The sequence below is a fragment of the Globicephala melas genome, chromosome 3, assembly GCF_963455315.2.
Source record: "Globicephala melas chromosome 3, mGloMel1.2, whole genome shotgun sequence".
Classification (NCBI taxonomy): Eukaryota; Metazoa; Chordata; class Mammalia; order Artiodactyla; family Delphinidae; genus Globicephala; species Globicephala melas.
In genome coordinates this window covers 134,931,340-134,942,792 of record NC_083316.1, presented here as the reverse complement: position 1 = coordinate 134,942,792, position 11,453 = coordinate 134,931,340, and the positions used below count along the sequence as shown (strand labels likewise).

At 46.5% G+C, this 11,453-nt stretch overlaps 1 long non-coding RNA gene across 1 annotated transcript; it reads right to left on the bottom strand.

The window, feature by feature from the left end:
• Positions 1–929: 929 nt before the first annotated feature.
• LOC132597023 (uncharacterized) lies at positions 930–9,254 on the bottom strand. Its single transcript, XR_009563310.1, has 5 exons — positions 8,624–9,254; positions 7,282–7,544; positions 6,701–6,867; positions 4,894–5,047; positions 930–1,076 (listed from the first exon to the last, which is right to left on the bottom strand). It is a non-coding gene; the product is annotated as an uncharacterized lncRNA (long non-coding RNA).
• Positions 9,255–11,453: the final 2,199 nt, after the last annotated feature.

The following is an 11,453-nucleotide window of genomic DNA, read 5'->3' as shown; positions in this document are numbered from 1 at the left end:
CCTGCCTTGTTACTTTGGACAAACTACTTAACCTCTCTTAGTCTCTTTTTTTTTTCTTGTCTGTAAAATGGGCATAAACATAGGGTTCAACAAGATAATTCACGGTCTCACATTTCAGTGTAAGCAAAAGCCCCTGGGGATTTTGCTAACAGGACAGCCCCTTCTCAAACTTACTGGTCCAGAATCTCTGAAGATGGCCCCAGGCATCTGAGCCAAGCTGCCCAGGTGATCCCGATGTACAGCAGCCTTTGACAACAAATGGAATACAGCTGGCCCCCTGGTCGTCAAGCTTGGCCTCACGTTGGAATCTTTAAAAATACCTCCCTCTCTAGATTCTGATAGAATGGGTGCGGGGTGGAGCCTGGCACTGGGATTTTTAAGAATTCCTGGAGTGATTCTCATTTGTAGCCAACGTTGAAAACCACTGCCTTAGTCCCATGCCTGACACAGAGAAAGTCCTTAACACATGTTAAAAGAAACCCTACCAACACATCCACGTCATGCCTCAAACACTGTGCCTTTATTCAACAACTACACATAGTGAGCCTCTGTCTGGGGCCAGGCACTGGCAATAGAGCAGCCATCCAACCGAAACAGACAGAACTCTGCCCTCAGGGGGGTCACAATAATGCAGGGGCCAGTGTGTCATCTTGTACTGGGCCCCAAAGATTATGCAGTCCACCCAGGGAGTGGGGACTGCATTTCACACAGGGCCTTGTGGGTCACGGTAAGAACTTTTTCTCTTTGAGATGGGAAGTAGTCACACCTCCCACAATTATCTGCCTTGGTAAAGAAGAGATTTCAAGATGCAATTTCACCTTCAAAAAATGAGACCATCCAATAGCAAGATTTCCGTCGGGGGTGGGGGGGACCTGGTCGGGGGGAGACACATTGGTGCAGTGAGGCCTACTCTGACTTACCCTGTCCTGTGTGTCTGTCTGTTCCCCTTCGAGTAAGGCAGTCTGAGCAGGAGATGGATGACCATAGCCTGGAGCTTCCCCTGCCGCTGCTGTTCGCTGTCCTGCAGCCGGCAGCCTCCTTCCTCCCAGCAGACGCAACGGGTCAGATGTTTCCAGCTGTACAGGCAAATGGAAATACTTACTGGTAATCAGGAGTTGAGCTTTGCACCTGCTCCCCTTGGCGGCTGAGCCTACTTCAGAGGCCAGGGGGTGAAGGGGAAACCCTTTTTTAATCCCTGCAGCTACTCAGCTAACCCCCAGCTGCTCGTTAGCATCCATGAGTGAGGCCAGGGAAGCCCCGTGAAATCTTGTTAAATCACTGAGAGCGAGCCAGGGAGGGAGGGTGGAGAGGCCTCTCCAGGTCTTCCAACTAAAATAACTGACTCAGTCACTCACTCTCCTCTCCCTGCATATCTTTATTCATAGTGCCTATCACAAGCTGACACTTTATGTTTGTTTACTTCTAGTAGTCGGCCTCGCCCCCTGGAATGTAAATTCTGTGTTCATCACCAAGGTGTCCGCAGCGCCAAGGGATATGACACCTAGAGGGAGGTTTGTTGAATGAATGAATGTCTCTTTTTCAGTTGACTCCAGTTAATACCAACGTTGCTGCTACTAAATGCTCCAGTGAGAAGAACGGGGCTGGGGGAGAAGTAACTGACAACAGCAGTTCTGTGTAAGCAGGACAGGAGACTATCTTTCCCTCATAAAGAGAGAGGATTCGTTAGTTGAGTTTGCAGGGCTTTTTCCCTAGGAGGAGGAGGGGGAAGGGAAGGGATCAAATGGGATCACAAATGGGAATCCCAAGTACAGCCATCAGAAGTCCTGTTGGACCTGCAGGGTGTTTTTGTTTGGTTGGTTTTTGTTTTTCCTCCAAAAGCATGGTTCCACATTAAAAACCCAGCCTCGGGCTTCCCTGGTGGCGCAGTGGTTGAGAGTACGCCTGCCGATGCAGGGGACGCGGGTTTGTGCCCCGGTCCGGGAAGATCCCACATGCCGCAGAGCAGCTGGGCCCGTGAGCCATGGCCGCTAAGCCTGCGCGTCCGGAGCCTGTGCTCCGCAACGGGAGAGGCCACAACAGTGAGAGGCCCGCGTACCGCAAAAAAAAACAACAAACCAGGCTCCCTGGAAAAGCCTGCTGGCAATGACGGAGCCCCATTCCTTCAGGGGACCAGCAACCTGCTGCTGTGGAGCCACTGCCCCTTTACCCAGGCAGGGCTCTCCAGGATGCCCCCTCTGAGCTGCCTACTCCTCACACTCCCTGCCTGGCTCCAGGGCCCTGTATCGCGGGCCTCTCCTGCTTCTGCCTTTCTGGCTTTGCTCCTGATCTGGGCCTGGGGGCTTCCTTGCCCACTCCCAGTGACTGAACCCAGATTGTGCTGGGCAGTGGACTTCACCTGGTGCTCTGCCCTCCCATGGCTGCCAGGCAGGGTGCAGCCTCCTAGACCTGCCTGCAGAGCTGCAGCCCTGAGCAGCCAAGGTCACCTGGGGGACGCCCAGCATCACTCTTTTGTAACCACAGGGCCAGCCAAGGGGGATTATTCTTTTTCCTTCCCTCATATGGGAATATGGCCAGCAGGGTGATTCTATTCAGGTCACCTTCCCCAGCTCAGAAACCATCAGTCCCCTCCCCCTTTTTGCTTAGCCTGGTAGACATAAACCCCCAGCCTTCATGATCTCTGGCCCCCTCTCCCCTTTATCCCCCCACCTTAAGTATTTCTCAACCAATCTCATTCCTTTTCATTTCTTTCTGTGGCCTCAATCCTCCAGCCCTGCAAATCAACTCAACTCTCTCTGGCACACAGCCTGTTCCTTCTTGTTATTAACAAGGCTGAGAAGAATGGATTATAAATAAGACCTTGCTTTCAAAGTGCTTTCACACCACCAACTCACAGTCTCCCACGACCCATACAAGGTAGATACTGACAGGCAGAGTTCAACTGACTTGTCTACAATCAGCAGCTAGTTAGTGGTGGAGCCACGTCAGGAACTTATTTATGTCTTATCAGGAAATTATCATTTTAAAAAATAAGTGAGTGGAAGAGACAATCCAGATTTTAAAATATGACTTTAATATACTTCAAGGGCAAGATTTATTCCCCCTCCTTAGTACTGTAATTAAAGTAAATGGAATAAGATTTGGTATTATATTTGCCTTTCAAACAACCTTTCAGAGGCGCCTGCATTGCTCTGCAAAAGGAAAGCCATCTGCTCATTTATTCACTGCATTAAACACCTGCTCATTCACTCAGTCAACAATTTTGTGTTGCACTCTTACTGTGTGCCACGCCCTGGGCTTGACACGAAGCATGCAGTGGTGAGCAAACCAGCCCCACCCCTGTCCTCATGCACTTAGAGTCCAGTGGTGAAGTCAGGTGTTAAACCAAGATTCACACCAAGAGTGTATGATCAGATAGGACCACCATATGATCTAGCAATTCTACTCCTGGGTATATATTTGAAGAAAATGAAAACACTAATTCAAAAAGATATGTTCACCCCAATGTTCATAGCAGCACTATTTACAATAGCCAAGATATGGAGGCAACCTAAATGTCCATCAACAGATGAATGGATAAAGAAGATGTGATACATATATACAATGGAATATTACTCAGCCATAAAAAAGAATGAAATTTTGCCATTAGCAACAACACGGATGGACTTGGAGGGTTAAATGCTTAGTGAAGTAAGTCTAACAGAGAAAGACAAAAACTGTATGTTATCACTTATATGTGGAATCTAAAAAATAAAACAAATGACTATAATAAAACAGAAACAGACATAGCTACAGAGAACAAACTAGTGGTTACCAGTGGGAAAGGGTTGTGGGGAGAGGCAAGATAGTGGAAGGGGATTCAGAGGTACAACCTACTAGGTATAAAATAAATAAGATACAAGAATGTATTGTATAGCACAGGGAATATAACCAATATTTTACAATAATTTTAAATGGAGTATAATCTATAAAAATATTCAATCACTAAGTTATACACCTGAAACTAATATAATACTGTAAATAAACTATACTTCTCCAACACTATGTTAGTCTGAGCATCCATCTGTCTCACCTGGACTACTGTAGTCACCTCCTAACTGGTCTTCCAGCTCCACCCTTGCCCCCGTACAGTCTATGCTCCACACGGCAGTCAAGGTGCACGTGTTCAGTTTGTGCACATAGAGTCTGACCTAGGTTCAGATCCAGGCTCAACCCTGCGGCAAGCCACTTAAACTCTCAGCTTCCCCATCTCTCAACCAGGAGCGATAAAACCAATGTCACAGTATTGTCTGAGCATTCGGTGGATGGTGTGTGTATCACACTCAGCCTGACTCCTGGTTCATAACAAGTGCTCCATAAATGTGAGTTATTGTCACACTGATCCTGGATTCCCTCAAGGCCAGCTCTGCATGTTGAGCATCAGTTGATGGTGATGCTGGTCAGGAAACCAGGCAATGCCTAATTCATTATATGCCAGCCTCTCAGCTCTTCCCCAGCCTTTGGTGGCCACCAAACAACGATTCCAGCTCCATCACTTGGTGCCTGTTACTCATCAGGGATGCACACCGATACCATCACCTTGAAGCAGAATTTTGAAATGTGGCATGAGATGGGGTTTGGACAGCAGTTTTCTCCACTCAGAATGAAACCACTTCCTGAAACACCTATTCCCCAGACCCAGAGGGGAGCCCTGACTTTTGCAGGCTCCAACTCTGAGGCAAGATTTTGCTGTCACATCCTGAAAGCAGTCTTGGCCAAGAGCGGAGGTGGGTGTAGCTGGGGCAGAGCCATTGCTCATGATGTTTGTGTCCTACTGTGGAATTTCCAAACCATGAAAACAAAACTCATCCTTTTGAAGATAATGGACCCAAACATCACAGGCTGGGGAACACCTGCCCTGTGGTGAGGGATTCCAAGCCGGGCCCCTATATTTACCTTTTCCTATCTTTTCTCACTCCTTCCCCTTCCTGGAAGGCAGGGTTCAGGCTGTAGAGTCTGACGGACGTGAGTTCAAGTCCCAGCTCTGCCACTCGCTTGGCTGTGTGACCTGGGGCAGCTGTGAATACTCTTTGAACCCTGGTTTCTTCATCTATGAAATGGGAAATAATATAGGAGCTATGATCATTGCAAAAATAATAAACATCATATCTGAAAATGGAGAAGCAGCAGAGGACAGCAGTTAAGAGGATGGGCTCTGGAGTTTGAATCCCCCTCTTCCGCTCACTGGCTGACCCTTGAACAAGTTACTTAATCTCTCTGATTGTCTCACCTGTAAAATGGGAATAACAACTATTCTTCCCTCAATGACACACGGTGGGAACTAAAGGTGTTAACACAGGTAGAGCCTTGAACAGAGGCTGACACTTAGAAAGTGCCCACCCTCACGGGTTCGTGCCCCGGTCCAGGAAGATCCCACATGCCGCGGAGTGGCTGGGCCCATGAGCCATGGCCGCTGAGCCTGCGCGTCCGGAGCCTGTGCTCCGCAACGGGAGAGGCCACAACAGTGAGAGGCACGCGTACCGCAAAAAAAAAAAGAAAGAAAGAAAGAAAGAAAGTGCCCACCCTTGCTGTTATTTCCACCCAATTCCTATAGCCCTCAGAGGACTGACTGTGTGAGGAGCTTGGGTGGAAGCGAGGTCCCGAGATCAGGTGTAAACCCGTCACTCTCTCCATTACAAGGAGGATTCATTGCAATCTTCCTTGTTTCCCAGAATGCTTTGCCACTAGTCGTGAACTGACTCCTAAAAAAGAGGCAGCTGGGACCTAACCGGGACAAGCCTTCCCATGGACCTGTCAGGGAAGACACAGAGGCAGGTACAATCTTTAAAGGGACAGTGGACTAACACAGACACGTGGAAGATTGACATTTCTCCTGCAGTGGTGCCAGGATACGTGGTTTAGTGCCTCTCTGTGAGGTCCTGCTCTCTAGGACTACGTAGAGGCCGAGGTCCAGCAGGGCAGGAAGGGACGTCTCATCGGAGGGCATGGTGAAGGCCGTTCCTGGGTCACACATTGTGTAGTGACAATATTAGGGCTTGAACCCAGGGCTTCTGACTTAAATTGTGGTGTCCTTTCCACATCTGACCAGCATCCAGTTTGAGTGATATTTAGCCCCCATGTTAGAGAGCTCAAAAACCCATAAGACATTTTCAGTCTAGTAATCGGGTTCTAGACGTGGCTTTGCTGCAGTTTGAGTCTGAGCAAATCACTTTCCTCTCTGAGACTCAGTCTCTGCATCTGTAAATGCAGAGGATTACACTGGAGGAGTTTAAACTTTTTCTTTAAAAAAAAAAAAATTTAAGCAACCACACCCTTTCCCCAAGTGAAACCTTATGAGGATTCCCCATTCTATGCAACATCTATTCGAAAGCAAAGCTGCTCTACCCACCAGAGCTAAACACGCAGCCACCCCACGATACATCCATGAGTATACACTCGACAGAAATGCGTTCATTTGTCCACCACCAGACTTGTGCGTGGATGTTCATGGCAGCTATGTTCATAATACCAAAACCTGGAAACAACGCCAATGTTCATCAACAGTGGAAAAGATCAATAATCGCGGTGTAGTCATACAATTCCACACAGCAACAAAAAAGGACAGGCTACTGTTACCCACAAAAACGTGGATGAATCTCTCAGATATAATTTTGAGCAAAAGAAGCCAGACACAAAAGAGGATAAACCTTGTAATTCCATTTACATGAAGTCCAAAAACAGGCAAGATCAAGTAGGTGGTTACCTCTGGGGAGGATACTGACTGGGAGGGGACAGCACAGAGCCTGCCCAGGGGTGCAGAAAGTGTTCTTTATCTTGATCTGGGTAGTGGCTACACAGATGTATACATGTATAAAAACTCATCAAGCTTTATCTTTGAGATTCCTGTGCTTTATGTCATTTAAGTTGTACCTCAAAAGAAAAAAAGAAAAAAAGTGGAATTCCTATGGCTGAAGTAAACAAGAGGGTTTTGAAGATCCATTTGTTAAGCCTTCACCCCACAACCTCCATCCACCCACCCCTTGGGGGACTCTAAGGGACCACCGGACTAGACCATCTCTAAGGAAAGAGTAGATCCAATAGATTCACTTTGGGAATTCAGCTTCAGTCGCTTTACCTCAACATCATCTTACAGGTGACAGCTGCTTCAAACACCCAACTCCCCATTCCATGGGTTTCTTGTCTTACCCTTGTTCTTGTCACCTTCTTCCCCGCCCTGCAATGCCCAAAGCCCACGTGCTGCCCCCAGGACCAAAGCCCCCTATGTACCCTCCCTAAGTATCACCACCTCCTTCCAATTTCCCAAGAAGGCCCATGCAAGCTTACCTCCTGGTGGTGAGCACAAGCTCCCAGGTCCATCCACCGAGGTTCAGTTCCTGGCTCCTCTACTTGTAGCTGGATGTGCTTTTTCTTTGTGCACTGAGGTTGTTAACTGTACAGACCTCATTAAATTGTTAGGAGAACGAATGAAGATAGTACATGGAGAGGACTTAGCACAGTGTCTAATCCATCCTGGGCGCTCAGTAAGTGTTAGTTACTGTTCTGATCACTGTTGTCTATTCTTCGGTTCTGTCATTGCTTGTTCATGACTAGAGAATATATAGTTTTAAAATATTAAAATAGTCTTGTGAAATATTTACCACATGCTTTGTTGGACTTCATCCTCACAGCCTAGACTCCTTTTGAGTAGACTGAGGTTAGGTTTCCAAAGTCACACAACTGATCAATCAGTGATGGAGTCAAGACTCAAACCCACTCCCACCTGACCCCAAAGTCCATCACAGTCTGAGCTCTTGGCTACTTGCTTAGTGAACCATGTAACGGAGTTGACAGAGAAGGTACCCAATCCTAAAAGAGTGAATACATACTGGGCCCACTGGTGTGATAGAGTTTGGAATCAAACGAATCCAGGTTCTAATCCTGGGCTGTGTGGTTTACCAGCTGTATGAACTTGCTCTAATTGTTTTATTTCTCCCTGCCTCAATTAGCTCATTTGTAAACTGAGACACAGTAGTGGAATGCATTAAATGAGATTCCTAACTCTAGCCAAAAGGAAGCAAAAGTTAACCCCGGGGATTTCCATCATCATGGGATACTGAGGAGGAGTGATTTGGGGAAGAGACCCTATATTTCATCCATGTTCACCCAGTTCAGAACAGAACCACTTATCTAGGGACAACCCCTCCTAAGACTAGGGAGTTTTTTAACGATCAAATGATTCTGAAGTACGAAATGTTAACTTTGTTTGTGGTTCTGGTCTTTTTTCCTCTGTTGTTAGTTTTAAAAAAGTTACTAAAAACTAACGTCCCCTCTCAGTCTATCTTCCTCTTCCTGTTTCCAAGACAGAGCGTATAATAGGCAGTTTTGGTTTTCAAATAGCCCATCTTTCTAATTCTCTGTTCCTGATTTATCAGCCATGATATTACTTTCATTCTACTCGAAAGGGACAGCTATGCCTTGAGAGGAATTAGGGTGACATCCTAGACCCCATGATTTTAGGACTTCAGGTTGCTGTGAGAAACAGGTGGCTGGAACAGTGACTCAGAGTCAGAAGGGAAGGATTTGGCAATAAACATGGGTTTAAAAGGTCTGACATTCATACACACTCACTTCATAACTTTTCATCACCCCCAAGAGGTAAGTGGGGTAGTCATGCTCTGTCACTCACTTCCACACAAATTACTGAGGCTGCAATTTCTTCTGTTGACAGCCCCCCTTCTTTCCCCTGTAGCATTTGCCTTTGATGGCCAATGGATCAAGATTGCAGCTCTCCAGGCCTGAAAGAACATCATCATGTGAAGTGGGCACATTCAAGCAGCTGGCGGGAGTCCAGTCTACCTGGAAGGGCATTTGGCCATCAGAATTGAGTCTTTAAAAGGCTGATACCCAATAACTCCAATTATACCCAATTTATTAAGGAGCCTCAGATTGCCAGGGTTTCAAACACAAACATCACCAATTGTGTGCTCTCAAACCCTGTTTAACAATGCTTAAAATCATCTTGGTCCAATTGTATTACAGGTTATTCAGTCCCATTTTATTTCTATAGAACTCTGTAGAATTGGATGTTTTTGCTGAGGGAGGATCAGAGAGAGTTATAATGATCAGATGTCAATGAGAAGTAAACCCCCCAAAGGATCTAGAAACCTGGGAAGAGAAAACAGAAAGGTTAGAAGGGGAGGCTAAGAAGCGATAAGAATTTCCAGAAGGAGTTCAATTAATGCTGTCATCCTGGGTGAGGAGCAGTCCTGGGCTGGCCCCCTTCTCAGGACAGCAGAAGGAACGCAGGCAATGGTTAGGAACACTCTCCCTGACCTGGGGTGTGATTCCCAGCTATGCCATTTGGACAAGTTACTTAATTTTCCTTGGCCTCAGTTTCCTCATCCATTATATGAGAGATGATAATAACATGTACAACATTTGGGATGCTATGGGGATTAAAAGAGGTACCACCACTGCAGTGCCTGGTACACTGAGGGATTTCAACAAACAAATGGTAGCCACTGTTATTATCTGCACCCTGAAATTTCTGAATAATTAATCGTGATTGTGAACACTTGAATGATTCTGTGTATTGCAATTTACACAGAGAGAGTGCTTTATTGTTTAAAAGCACATCTTTGCAATACAAATTGAAACGCGTCACCATCTATCACCTATCAAATTGGCAAATAATACTGCCCGATGTTGGTGAGAATGTGGGGAAATAGGCCTTTGCTGTTGATGGGAAGAGCTTTTTGCCACTATGTATCAGGTCCCTTAAATGCGTCCATGCTGGAACCAAGCAGGATGAGGAGAGAAGTCATGTGGTAGCAAAGGGTTGGGCAGAGATGGGAGCAGGATGTCTGGTGGAGGCGAAATGTAGAATCTAGGACGGATCCATGGAATTCACAGACATTCACAGAATGTCCCAGACATTCCAGGGAAGAGATATAAAATGTGTGGTCAAGCAAATCAACTCTCACGAGATTGCTGTTTGGGTGTTAGAGAGAATACTAACCCTCTAAGACTGGAGACATACAAAGAATATATCTCCAGCTGCCAACGGCACATCCCCACCTGGAGGTGTCACAGGCATCTTCGCCTCAGCACACCCATGTTGGACCAACCGACTGCCCACACTCCCCACACTCCCCACCCAAAACTAGCATTCCAGTCTCTACAAACAATGTAAAAGATACCACAACTTACTGGTTGTTCAAGCCCCAACCCGAGAGGTCATCCTCGATTTCCGCTTTCCCTTCACCTAGTACCACCACCAGCACGACCCCAAATGCCTACGTCTAATCGCTCAACAGGTCCTGTTTCTTCTGCTTCCAAAATATATCCTGAATCCAGTGACTTCTCTCAGTCTCCATGGCTACTACTGTCTGATCTAGACCACCATTATTTCCCACCTGGACAAGGCTTGTTGATTATCTTACTTCTACTCTTAATCCCTCCAAGTCATTCTCCAGGTAACAGCCTGGATGCTCTTTTAAAAATATAAACCAGATTGAGTCACTGGATTGCCCAGATGAAAACTCATCAATTTCATGTTGTCAACCTCTTCATCTTTGTCTACCATCCATCTTCCCCTCACCCACCACCCTGCAGACACACACGCCTTCCCTCTGTACCTCGAACAGTGCACACTCATGGCCTTTGCCCCTTGCTCTTCCTTTGGCCCAGAAGGCTCCGTCGGTGGCTCTTCTTATCCTTCAGTCTCTCCTCAAAGAGGTCTTCCCTTGCTAGACCAGCCAAAAGAGCCCCTCTAGTCATTATCACAATACCTTTTTCAATTTCCTTCACAGGACTTATCTCCAGCTGAAATTCTTTTATTTGTTGACTTGTACATTATGTTCCCCACCATCTCATACCACTAGAATGTGAGCTCTGTGAGGGCAGAAGCCTGCTTACCTCGTTCATTGTTTATCCTCAGCAACCAGTGCATGGGAAGTGGTCAATAATTAGTGGGAAAACAAATCAGTGAATGAACATCGGGGTCACGCAAAGTTGTGGCACCTCCCACTCCAGGGTCCTCTGGTCATTATGACTTTGATGTTGGTGGTGGGAGAAAGGGGCAGAGTAGTGACAAAATAACAGGTCACCAGTTCTGATGGAAGGACAAGAATGAGTGCTTCTTGTTTAACCAAGGGGAAAACCAGAGGAGGGCTCAGGATTTGGCCCAGGTTACAGAGCAAGTTGACAGCAGGAGGAGAAGCTAAAGTTTCTGGATCCTTGGCAATTGTCCTGTTGATTGCTCCAGGTGTGTCTTGTCACTATGTCTACAGGGTAGTTCACAATGGTATACAATGGGTGAGAATTAACTCCATCTCAAAGGAAATTCTCTTGGGACATCTGGTCACAAGATATGTAGGAAGTTGATTAATGAATAAACATTCAAATGATGAAATGCTGAAACATCACTAGCTGGTACCTGGCACAACAGAGATCCCTTACCTTAGTATTCAAGGCACACCACTCTTCAGCTTCTTTCCAGATCTGGGGTCTCTTTT